The following is a 13,379-nucleotide window of genomic DNA, read 5'->3' as shown; positions in this document are numbered from 1 at the left end:
GTTACATATATGATGTAACTTCCCCAATGACATACAAGAAAAAGTAGCAGAGCCAGAATTTGAACCCAGGTTCTCTGACTCCAAAGTCAGATCTTAAAAGATGCTCTAGAGGGGAGGATTTGAACTTTACAATCTCTTCAATTTTGTGTGTGTTTATGAGCCACAGCTTTGTTTAAATTATGGATTTGAATATTATATCAGCAGCCTCTGTATTGTGGGGAAAAAGAGGGAAAACACACACACACACACACACACACACACACACAACTACTCCTTCCCCCTACAGATATTTATTCTACTATCAAGTGAGGGCTAAAGGACTGGGACCCTTATGAAACTTTTGCTTGGGAATATAAATTGTAAACTTGGGCAACCAGTTCATACATAACCAAATTCTTCTATTACCATTTAACAAAAGTCTCATTTTGTCTTGTAGATCATCAAAAGCAAAGTAAAAAGAAAGACAATATTGGCACAATGGATAGAGAACTGTCTTGGAGTTCTGAAGACCTGAGTTTATTTCCTACCTCTAACATATACTAGCTGGATCAGTTAGTGAGTCAGCAAGCATATATCCACTTACTATGGACCAGGCACTGTGCTAAACTCTGGGGATACAAAAAATGACAACAGACTTTCAAGTAGTCTCACAAAGAGCTTAGTGTCTAATGAAAGAAACAATATACAAACAACTATCCAAATGAAACATGGGATAAATTAGAAATAATCAACAGAGAGAATGGACTTGTACTCAGTGGGGCTGGAGTCACAATCTCTCAATTCCTCATTTGTAAAATGAAGGGATTATACTGGATGTCCTCTTAGGTCCTTTCCAGCTTTAAATCTATGTTCCTAAGGAATGTAGCATCTGACCTCCCATCCTGGATCAACCTTCAACATATACACATAACACCCACACTCATACATACAGACACACATTCACCCTCATTGACTCATCTAAAGAAAGCAGAAGCCTTGTAGATACTTTTGGGATGTTGTCATAAATTAAAACCTGTTGCACAGATTTATTGACCAGGCTCCACAAGAAAGGAACCTAGAGTAGTTTCAAGAGATTTTTTCCCCTCTCTGGCTCATTAATGCTTGGCAGAGTATTTGATGACAGTTGCAAGGTTCTGAGGAACAGCAGTATCCTTTACAACAGTTTCATCTGTGTCATCAAATCCCTAGCCACCATGATTGACAGTATCCACTGGACTGGTTTCCCAAGCTGAAAATTTAGCTGCTGTGGCCTCTGATCTACAGTTTTAAAAAATCATTATGAGACAAACTTTTCCTGTAATCTGTTCATCTAATTCAATCCCACACAAAGATCCTGGCATTGGAGGAAAGGAGAGGAGGTGGGTATTTGATGATATTGATTTAAACTTCATGCTTATTACAGTGTTCTAAATGTTTTGTTAAAGTGGCTTCTTGTTTCCAGTGAGATAGGAGATAAACACTATAAAGAACAGTTATATCATATCACATGGAAAGAATATGTAAGAGAGTTTCCCAAGGACACATTTGATTAGGAATTCCCTGATTTGGCCCATGTGTAATTTAGACTTTGTTTTGGCCCACTTCAGTATACCATTTTTTTTGGAGACATCGTGGTAAAATGAATGGAATGCTGAACTTGGAATCAGGAGATTTGGGTAGAAATCCTGGCTCAGACTCTTTCTATCTGTGTGACCATGGGCAAGTCACTTCTCTGAATCGCAGCATCTTCATCAATATGATACACTTTGCTTTGTTATTGTTGGTTTATTTTGTAAATTGTTAAGAACCACATAGTCTAACTTGTTATGTAATTAAGAATCTGTGAGGATATCAGAGACGTGGAGCCAAGATGGCAGAGTAAAGGCAAGAACTTGACTGAGCTCTGCCCCCAAGTCCCTCCAAATACCTTTAAATAATGACTCTAAACAAATTCTAGAGCAGCAGAATCCACAAAAAGATGGAGTAAAACAATTTTCTGGCCCAAGACAATATAGAAAGTTGGCAGGAAAGGTCTGTGCACCAGAGTGAGAGTGGACACAGGCCACACCAGCATAGCCCTGGCCCTAGCAAACCAGGAATAGGCCTTGGGAGCCATTGAATCAGCAGTGCCAGCAGCTGCTTCTGGAGCTCTCAGCTCACAGTTGACAAGGTGGTTCAAACAACTCGTCAGAAGGAGATCACAGGGGCCTCTTTGCTAACGCTGAGGCAGACTCTGCAGCTTTGCCTATACTCAGATTCAAGTCAAAGTACTGGGTCACAGTCACAGGGCAAGGAGGAGCACAAGAATTGCAAAGCTTGTGGCCACAGTTCAGGGGCGAATTCTCCTCACAGTTCCAAGGAAGAAGAGAGTACCTGTTGCCACTCAAGGTTTGTCAGTTTTTCATTTTTTTAAACATATGTTCCACGTGTGTATGTTCCATGAATTGTACCTTGAACTCTCCCTCTGGACTTGGAAAGCCTTTGAACTGTTGGATGGGATATTTCTGGACAAGTTGCTGCTGGGCACTATGACCGAAGGTTGGGGAGAAAAGAGAAATCCTTTCCTCTACCCCTTTCAGAGATCTCTATTCCATTACAGCAATCTCTTTCACAGAGCACTTTTGAACCTGAAATCATATTCTCAAATCTAATGAAATCTACCCAGGGCATAACTATTTAAAGTCTGGCAAAAAAGTGTGTCTAAATTATTCTTGCATACTGAGGTTTCTTCCTTTTAATTCTGTAGAGAAAGGGGTTCACACTTCATAAAGATATCCTCAGGTATGGCTGCAAATTTATAGTAGTTTTTTTTTCTAACATTGCGTTATCATATTAAAACATCAGCATCTAACCTCTGATTATATCAACTCTACCATTATGTAAGGGGATATGATATGGATATATATATATATATATATAATATGGATAGATAGATAGATAGATAGATGATAGATAGATAGATAGGCACACATACATATATAAATACATACATACATACATATACACATGAGACAAAGAGAGATAGAGAGATAAAGTACAATGTTACTTTAACTTTCTGTCTAAAATATCTGTCACTCAATGTAGGCCATCTCAGGTGAAAGCAACAAAAATTATTTAGAACATATATTTTGGGGGATCTTTTTGGAGGGGGGAAAGCAGAGAAGTTGGGGTTAAGTGCCTTGCCCAAGGTCACACAGCTAGTAAGTGTTAAGTGTCTAAGACTGAATTTGAACTCAGGTCCTCTTGACTCTAGGGCCATGCTCTATTCACTGTACTACCTAGCTGCCCCCCAGAACATATATTTTTAAAAACTGAACTCCAAGTGATGTTTCCCAGATATGTTGGAGCTGGTGGAGAAATGCCCAGCTATGGATATTCCCTCTTTGTTTTGTCACCAGTGGATAACAATTTGCAGTCACCCTTGGATGTTTTAAAGGAGACTCTATCAGCAGCAGCTTCCCTTCATCTCATGGTCTCACATGCAATATAGCATTGAGAGAAAGGGGTACCATGCCAAGTTTTCCACACTGGAGGACAAGATAGCATCTTTTGGTGGAAAATTCATGGATCATGAGTTTAAGATACACTGACAATTAATGAAGTTGAAAGCTCTAAACTGCCATGAAGCTGTTATGGTTACAGCAAATCTCTCCACTAAGAAAACTGAAGTCATGGAAAACCAAATAAAAAGCAAAAATCTGAGATGAGTAGGTTTTAGCCAAGAAGGGGAGGGTGATAGCAAAAGAAAAGAAACTTAGAATTCTTTGGCAAAGGGGAAGACGGACTTCTTGTCTTTTTAAGTAGGCCCACTATAAAATGTGAAGAAAATCTGCTGGAGTACTGACAACATCTTTTATCCCAACACGGAATCAGGTTAGTTATGAGGGTCCATCATTGTTTCCCCTGGAGGCTGTGATCAGTTTCTAATGTTACTCAGTTTATAAAATGAAAAGAAAAATGTGCTATTCCCATAGAGACTAATTTATCGTCTCTCACATTGAAATGAGGCAGTAACTATTAGACTAATGTGATTTTAAATGCCCTTTCAATGCACGCCTTCTTTGCAGCAGTACTGGATTATGTGATGAGAGCAAGCATGCTAACCATTGAAGATTGGCAAGTCCTGAAATCCTCTTTAATCTCTCTTTCTCCCTGCTGGTATATATGGTCTTTCTTGGGTTCTTTCCTTTTGACAAAATGGCGTCATTTTTTAAAACTCTTAACTCTTTTGAAACTCTTCAGATAGACTACACACATACACACACACACACACACACACACATGACTTTTCTAATATTCTTGCCTAAATATTCATGTTTTACACTTAATCAGCTGTATTTTTCCCACCTAGGAAATTGAAATAAATTCTTATAAATATGGACTGGAATCCTTTCAAATGTAGATCCCTGAGATGTACACTATGGTTTAAGAGACTATTAGAAGAGACCCTAGGGGCAGCCAGGTAGTGCAGTGAGTAAGAGCCCTGGCCCCAGAGTCGGGAGACCTGGGTTCAGTTCCAGCCTTGGATACTTAACACCCACACAAAAAATAACTGGCCGTGTAACCTTGAGCAAGTTACTTAACCTTAATTGCTTTAAAAAAAAAAAAAAAAGAGACCCTAACACCAGTACTCTCTTAGTTCGAGGTCAATTTAAAAAAAAAAACATGGCACTCATAATTTATTGAACAATCAAGAAAAAAGGAGATTTACTTTCTCCTAACACAGCAAGGATATGCAACAAAAACACATTGGCTTTGGTAGATAAGGCCTGCATCTCCTCTTTATGGAAACTCATCTGTTCAGAAAGTTACTACATCACCAGGGAAAGACGTGGAGACTCATGTTTTCAGACACCCACCAAGTCTGAGATAGATTACCCTTGGTCGAGACTTTTTATACTCTTAGGTAACCAGGAGATGGAATCAGGAAAGCCAAGGCCAATTAGCTTGTTTCCTTTTCTTCCGGGAAAACGAATCCCTGGCCCAGGAGTGAAGGAGGAGGGGCCTGTGCCTACCTCATGTTGGTTTCAGAATAAGAAGCTGAGTCAGGGGAAGCTTGGTCTAATCAGTTCTCTAGTTCTCTTTTCACCTTTTAGGGAAAGCTAATCCTTGCTGCAGGAGAAAAGGGGGGCCTAATCCATGTTATGGGGAAATGCTGGCAGGTATTAATCTTATCCTGGCCAAGCTTTGGCTCAAAATCTATTCAACATCACAGTTCACAACCACCTGCCTGATGATTTTTTTCTAAACCAGATCAAACTAGAGGACACACTAATTCAAATTAATGACAGTTATTTAAACAGAGTGGCATAGAAAACTGCCTTACCTAACCCTACACATACTTAAGAATATGAGATTACATTCTCTCATAGATTCCCATAATTCTAATAGGAGATAGAACACATTGGAGGGAGAGAAAATAGATAAATATCTATCCATCCACATACATGTATACATTTATGTATGTATGAATACACACATATACACATATGTATGTGTGGAGAGAGAGATTATGTAATCAACTCATCCTTCTTCTAGGAGTGCATCTCAACTCAAACACATCTGAAGCTGCTGATGTCATCTGCTGGGCTGCTTTCTCCACAGAAATGAGCACTGCTGATGTCATCTGCTGGGCTACTTTTTCTGAGGGCACTGTCACCTGTAATTCCTGCAGGTCATATTCTGCTGACACACAGATGCCGTGCACCCTCATCTACAAAGAAGAATATTCAGACTTCTTTCTGTGAGTCTAGTCCATAGACTCAGATTCATTTCAGCTTTTTTTTAGTCAGACACACAGCGGCACACAGCTAGCACTAGTCCTTCAAACCGAATCTAATCTTTGAACTGCTTTGCTTCTATCTCAGTGACAACTTCTGCAGGACTGCCTGGTATTTGGGTTAGGATGACTATACTCCTTTTGATTCCTGTCATGCTCCTGGTAGCTAACAACAAGGCCAAGTGGATTACCCAGCAGTTTAATTTATCAAGCCTTGAAAGGCCTGGGTAGAGCTGACAATCTTTATCCTGAATTCTTGAACCTGTGCTCAAATTTCTGTTCTCCTTACATCAGGGTGTATGGTGCATTGCTAAACTACTAGCTCTTGAAATAGAGAAAGAAAAAGGGACCAGAATATTTTCTAATGGAATAGTTTCTTCTCTCCCTCCTATATATGCCCTATATCCCCTACTCAACAAACCCTACTTGCCACTATGAATTTTAGGTAGTAGATGGCAGAGGATAGAGAGTGTAAGCTCCTTGACAACTTAAATTATTGTCTTTGCATCCCTAGTGCCTAGCACAGTTCCTGACCTGCAATAGGATCATAATAAATGCTTATTGATTAATTGACGGTAATGTGGGAGGTGTTACAGTAGAAGGAGCAGTGTGCTTGGAGTCAAGACTTCATTGTTAGTACTGCAGTAGTTTTTCATTTCTTTTTTCCAGCTCATTTTACAGATGAGGAACTGAGGCAAACAGGGTTAAGTGATTTGCCCAGAGTCACATAACTAGTAAGTGTCTGAAGCTGGTTTTGAACTCAGGTCTTCCTGACTCCAGGCCCCGCCCACTGTCTACTGTGCCACTGTGCTGGAGTCAAATTCTGCCTCAAATACTTATTAGCTGTGTGATCCTGGGGAAACAAATAATTTTACCTCTCTTTGCCTCAGTTTCCTCATCTGTAAAATGGGGATGATAATAAAAAAGATATGGTAATCATATTTCCCAGGGTAGTCATGAGAATTGAATGACATAAGATTTATATGGTGACTTACAAACCTTAAAGCACTATGTAAATCTCTAGGAAGATTTGTGTCCATTGAGAAATGAAGGAAGTAATATAAAGCCTTTAATAAGAATAAGGATGAGGGGCGGCCAGGTAGCACAGTGAGTAAGAGCACTGGCCCCAGTGTCGGGATGACCTGGGGATCGAATCTGGGCTCAGATACTTAGCACCACACCCAGAAATAACTGGCCATGTAATCTTGAGCAAGTTACTTAACCCCAATTGCTTAAAAAACTAAGAATAAGGATGTTTTGGTAAACTTCACCTTGCTGAAGGGAAAGCCTGGGCTGACTTGGAGGTGAGCAAACCCTCCCCTTTAAGCCACAGCCTCTGTTCTCCTTGAGGTTCTTTCAGTCAGGATCAGAGCAGTTTATCTGTCTGTCCTCTGCAGTCAGAACCCTCAGTTGAATGAATGGGAAATGGGACTGAATATCAGCTTCTTTTGCCTTAATTTTCTGAACCGAGGACTTCTTTCCAAGCTTCTCCATTCCCCTTTTCCTTTTCTTAATTATCATGTATCCCATGCTATTTGGATTCTGTTGGTAGTTATGTTTTATATTGGGAAAGTTTCCAAACAATTTTTTTTAAAAGTGTAAAAAGGAAAGGAAAACTCAATAAGATTTATAAAAAAAATGAAACAAACAAAAAACACAACAGAATTAGTTAAAAGAGGACCAAAAGCAATGATGCCAGTTTGAGGGTGAGGCTGGGGAGGAGACATTCAGGAGACATTGAGGGAAGGCCTGGTTTCAGACAAAGCTTTGCCTTCAGAGAATGAGCATTCAAAGCAGAAAGATACACAACAAACACTTGATGAAATAAATTTTCTTCTCATGGTAGAGATAGGCTGTTGTATATATTGTCAGATGTGTATATATTGTCATTTTATGTTGCTTTTGCTAGATTGGTTTTCTTTGTCCAAAGGGAAGGTTATATTTAGGGAGGTAGACTTTGAAATGCTGGTGATGTAAATACAAAAAGCATCAATAAAGTGTATTAAAATGAAAAAGAAGCAAAAAGAAAACTGAAGAAAAGGTAGGAGCACAGACTTATTTAATTTGACTTCAGAATGACCAGGCTCTGAAAGATAACACCAAGTAGGGAAAGAGTTGGAGAGGAAAAAAATAAAGATACTGAAATAAAAAGCCCCAAATAAATAATTGATTCATAAAATTTCACTAATATTAATAGGTCATGAAGAATGTTATTTTTTCCTCCCATCATTCCTTGTTCTTGGCTGTCATATAGTTTGGAGGGACCTAGGAGATATCAAGTCTTTGGAGAACATCATTACTTGATTGTATCTCACTAAGGAAAAAAATCAAAATGCACGTTTGATTTTCTTGTATTTGTAAGATGCGTTTGTTTTGCTTTGTACGATCTGAGACTCTCTCCAGCATCACGTGTTCCTCCCAGAGCCCAGTCCCCAAACCCTCAAAGCCTCGGGAACACATGGTAATGCCTCGCCATCTGAATGTGACCATCCTGGAGAGCCCCTCACATACCCCAGCAGAGTGGGGCCCTTCTTTGGGACTGACAACACAAGCCCATGAACTAAAACACATGAGATCTTGAATGCAGTCTGTTTCTCTTCCCACAACTCTGTAAAATCAAAGTTTGAAACTCTGTAGGAGCTCTTTTAAAATGTCCTGGATGGCTTGCTGCAGACCATATGTTGTTCCAGTCACTGCGACTGCAACCTCCCCATAATCGCATGACTTGCGGTGCTCGGCTACAGACCCGGCTTCACTCGCCTTTGCCTCTGCTGGCGCAGCTCTGTAGATGTTACAGATGCCACGATTCATTTCTTTGAAGTCAGTTTGTTTTTTTTAAAAACACCCCTTTCGACAGATTTGGCCAGCCTTCCCATCATCCAAGCTGATCTCTTAGAACATCTGTCACCATTGCGCCTCTAGCTTCCCATCCTCCACCAATGTATAACAACTTGACATTAATAAATAATGAGACGATGGTGGGTTTAATGCCCCATATTATAAGGCATAGAGACTAATATGGTTGCCTTTTATCTTTGCCTCAGAGAAACCAAAAACTTGGTTCCAGCCATCCAGGAAAACACATCTTAACCACATGAAAACTATAGTTGGTGCCTACTTGAAAAAAGCAAATCAGCATCCAGTTCTCCGGCATTGATGGTGTGTTTTGGTTGTTGTTTTTTAAGAAGACGACTTGACAAAAAATAATAGAAGTAGGTCAGGAGCTTCTCGAAAAGTTCAGGGCTCAGTTCAGCTTCTGATGGGCAATCTCTCAAGTACCACTGCCTATTCCCCTAAACAAACCTCTCCCTGCTGCGTCTAAGGAATGGCGCTTCATCAACATGAAACAACCATAATAAATACTTCATCCTCATGCTGAATTCCACTGAGCAGAAGAAAACCATGATATTATTATAAACCAATGTAGCTCCACACATGATGAACGTGTCATTGTCATAAACATGCAATGATCCTCAGTGTATGAGTTATGTGTACATATATTAGTGTCTTTATGGGACAATTAACAAGTTTTGTTTACACTTCAACTGGGATGGTTGCTAATTTAACTAAATACTTATGCTTGCATCAGAGGGCCTCCATATAAAAGCATCAGCCAAGCATTAGCTTTCTAGCATGAAATGCAATACTTGTGAACTACAAATAGGATTTCATTTATCAAAGGCCAAAGATGGCCTATAATAGAAGCAAATGCTCTTATCCAAACAAATAATTAGCTCTCATAACCAAAGTATAAGTTTAAGAATCTCTGTGAATTTGTGAGTTGTTCTTCTAGCTGCTGGAAACTTTGGTCTTTAGCCAGATACATGCTCTCTCTTGGTTTTTTAAATGTAATTTAACTCTGGCCTCATTCTGCCAGCTACATCTCCCCTTCAAGGTTCTATCTAGAGGTATACACCCTGAAAGGCTGAGGATATCTATTCTTTAATGCTATAGGCTAAAATTCTCATTTAAGGGTCTTCCCTCTACTGTTAACTGACAGTAATTAGCAGTTGTTCATTTAACCAATTAGCAGTGATTTATATTTTATAAAGGAGTAATACTTTGAAGTTATAGCAAGAACAGAAGTACAAACATTTTGCCCCCAACACTTGGGGTACACGTTTTCCTCTCTATCACTTCAGTCTCTGGAGAGAGTGGGTTCAAATTTAATTCATTTCCTACTAATACTAGTCCCACCAAATTTACATCCAAATGCAGCATTTGCTGCGGGATGAATCCTTGGTTCAGGTACCTTAGGGCCTCAGTGGTGGACTGACTGGCTGTCAGCCCTCCTTATGGACTCCTGTCTCTTAGTGGCTCCCCCTCCTGACCTTTTAAAAATCCCAAGGTCACGGCCATTTCTAATCTCATTCACCTAAAAATAGGAGAGAGTGTATGCGCTGTTGTGGTTACATGTCCTTCATTTTTGAAGAGAGCCAATGACTTCACAGGTGATATCTTGACTGGCTCATGAAGTGAATTTAAGTGAAGCAGAGTCATCACCTTCCCTCTCTCTTCCTGAGTCATTAAAGTTCAGTAGCAAGACAAAAGTTAGGACAACTGGCAATGGCCCCAAGATGCAGCGGATGACCTTGGTGTTTTTGATGCCTGACCAAGCTTTAAATAGATCAACAGAGCTTGCTTAAGCAGCTTTTGTGGCAGTTGGAACAAATTGTTCTCACCCACCCACTCAGTCAGGTGAAATCTGCACATGTTTGGGTAGACATCCCCCTAACTCACCAACAGGTTTGAGGCTCTCAACCTAGTTTAGCCTGCAGGAAGCACTTAATAAATGCATCACACATAGCAAAGAAAAAATTTTGGATGGAATTATTCGAGAAAAACATACCAGTTTTCTCACTTTGTCTTTTGAAAGTGGATCTAAGCCTATCTGCCAAGACCATTTACCAGGGTATGGCCACTGAATGTGCTACAGCTTCTTGGAGCCATGGGTGGGAATTGGGTGAAGGTAGATTCCAAAGGTGGGTGAGCAGCCCTGAAAAGGGCTCATCAAGTCCTCATTAAGGTGCTACTCTTCCCTGAACACCCCATGGACACACTAGAGACAGAATCAATAAAAGAGTGAAGAACTCTTAGTTTCATAGCAACTCTGGGTGAGAGAGAGCCCAAAGCTCTGCTCCTCAGAAGCTTCTCCTCTTTCTCCAGGGCTGGTGAGCTCAGAAAGGGTCCTTACCAGGAGACTTACCTTTCTAATTAATGCCTTTTTGAATCCACCCCAGTTCTAGATACTCAAGCAATCAAAAAGTCTCTTCAAAATGTAATGGGGGGCGGAGCCAAGATAGCAGAGTAAAAGCACAAACGTGGTGTGAGCTCCTGCTCCAATCACTTTCAATACGTGTAAAAATGGCTCTAAACAAATTTTAGAGCTAAAGAACCTACAAAGTGACAGAAAGAAACAAATCTCCTACTGAAGGCAGCCTGGCAGGCCAACAGGAAGGGTCTCTTGCACAAGACTGTGAGCCAAGCACAGTGCCACGTGAGCCACGGGATTCTGGCCCCAGGGTGGCCCTGACCAGCAGACTTCAGGAGAGTGAATAACCAGCAGCTGTATCAGTTTCCAGACTTCTCAACCCATAAATGCCAAAGGGAAAGTAAAAGGTCAGTGGGGAATTCTGTTGGAATAAGGGGACAGAAGAACAGGGTCAGGCCACTGCATCTGGGGCAAGAATTGGCAGAGGCAGGGTGGCTTCAGCTGCTGTCATGTAGCTCTTTCACAATATAACTACTTTGGAAATGTTTTGTGTAACTACAGATGTACAACCTACTTTGAATTGCTTATCTTCCCAGGTGAGGAGTGAAGAAGGGAAAAAATCTGGAACTCAAAGTTTTAAAAACAAATGTTTAAAAAAAAAGTTTTTTTACATGCAAGTGGGAAATAAGATATACAGTCACTGAGGTATAGAAATCTATTTTGCCCTACTAGAAAGTTGGGGGGGGAGATGGGGAAGGATATAAGAGAGAGCAGATTGGGGGAAGGGGTATTTAGTAGGCTTGCTATTTTGGGGTGGGGGTAGGGGAAAGACAGGAAGAAAAATTTGTAACTCCAAATCTTATGGAAATGAATGTTGAAAACTAAAACTAAATAAATAAAACAAACAAACAAACAAAATGTAATAGGTAGACTAGAACCAGTTATAGAATATCTGTATATGCTCCAGACCTCCTCCAAGGCTTTTCTACAGTAGCTAGGGAGTATAGTGGATAGAGCACTGGGTCCCATGTCAGGAAGACCTTACTTCAAATCCAGCCTCTGTCACTAGTTGTAGGACCCTGGGCAAATCACATAATCTCTCTGTGCCTCAGTTTTCCCAACTGTAAAGTGGGATAATAGCAACTACCTCCCAGGTAGGTGATATTATAGTGTGATGCTTTTTTGTGAGGATCAAATGAGACAGCATTTATAAAGCATTTTACACAGTTCTTAGGTGCTTAATCAATGCTTATTTCCTTCCTCTTTCCCCTCATTACACATCACCATGTTTTTATTGAAGCAGGCTCCCCAGCCTCTTCCATGTAAAGGATTAGATCAACACTTGACCCTTTTTATTTTTGTTTTGAGTTTTATTGAAGCCTTTTGTTTTGTTTTGTTTTTCCTTAGAAGATTCCCTGCTATGTATTTTTTGTTTGCTTGTTTTTGAGACTGGCCTTTACCCAGGCTGGAAGTAGAGTGCTCACACATGGGCTCGATGCCAATACTGAATGGCACAGAAGCTTTAATCTACTTCATTTTTTTCTGACCTGGATCAGTTTCCTCCTCCTTAGGCATTCTGTTGGTTCTTTGATGAGGAGGGCTCATCATATTGGTGCCAGACTTAGTGAAGACACCTGATCGGCTATCTACTATAGCTAAGAACTGTTAAAGTCAAGTCATCCATCAAGGTCATTTTCCCTAGAAGCACTCACTATAGGCATGTGCCACCAGGCGTAGGCCTATATCCAGTAATATATTGCCTCGCTCCCTCTCCCACTGTCCCTACCCTCACCCTTCATGGAAATCTTCCTTGTAACAAATTTTTAGTAAAATCAACTGTCTCATGGTAAAAACTTATCTCATTAATACAGGAAAAGTTAAGTAAAACAAACTGACATAGTGATATTACATATAACATTGTGTACCTATAGTCCATCATCTCTTTACCAAGAAGAAAGTGTGTTTCATTATCTGTTTTCTGGGACCAAAATTTATTATTGCATTTAGTGTAAGTTCAACTGCCTTTAAGGGATAAGGAAACGTTATATTGGTCTACTGGTTCTACTTTGTCCTCAATCGATATATCAATTGATACAAATCTTCATCTGTTCCTCTGAATTTTTTTTAACAACCTAGTAATATTTCATTGAATCTATATCATTATTTAATGGACTCAAGCCATAAGAGATGGGCACCTGATCAACAATCTTCAATGACTCCTCATTACCTTTAGGACAAACTATAAACTCTTCTGTTCAGCTTTTAAAACTTCATGATTTGATTCTAACTTGTCTTTCCCAGTTGATTACACATTATTCCCCCAACACATTCTCAGCTCCATCTAAACTGATGTACTTGTTCTTTTGCATTGCCTTTCCTGATTCCCCCAGTTATTAATATTTTGCCCCC

The sequence above is a fragment of the Petaurus breviceps genome, unplaced genomic scaffold, assembly GCF_028583685.1.
Source record: "Petaurus breviceps papuanus isolate PSGF00001 unplaced genomic scaffold, PetGlider_PUasm1.0 90667, whole genome shotgun sequence".
NCBI lineage: Eukaryota > Metazoa > Chordata > Mammalia > Diprotodontia > Petauridae > Petaurus > Petaurus breviceps.
This window is presented reverse-complemented; position numbering follows the sequence as displayed.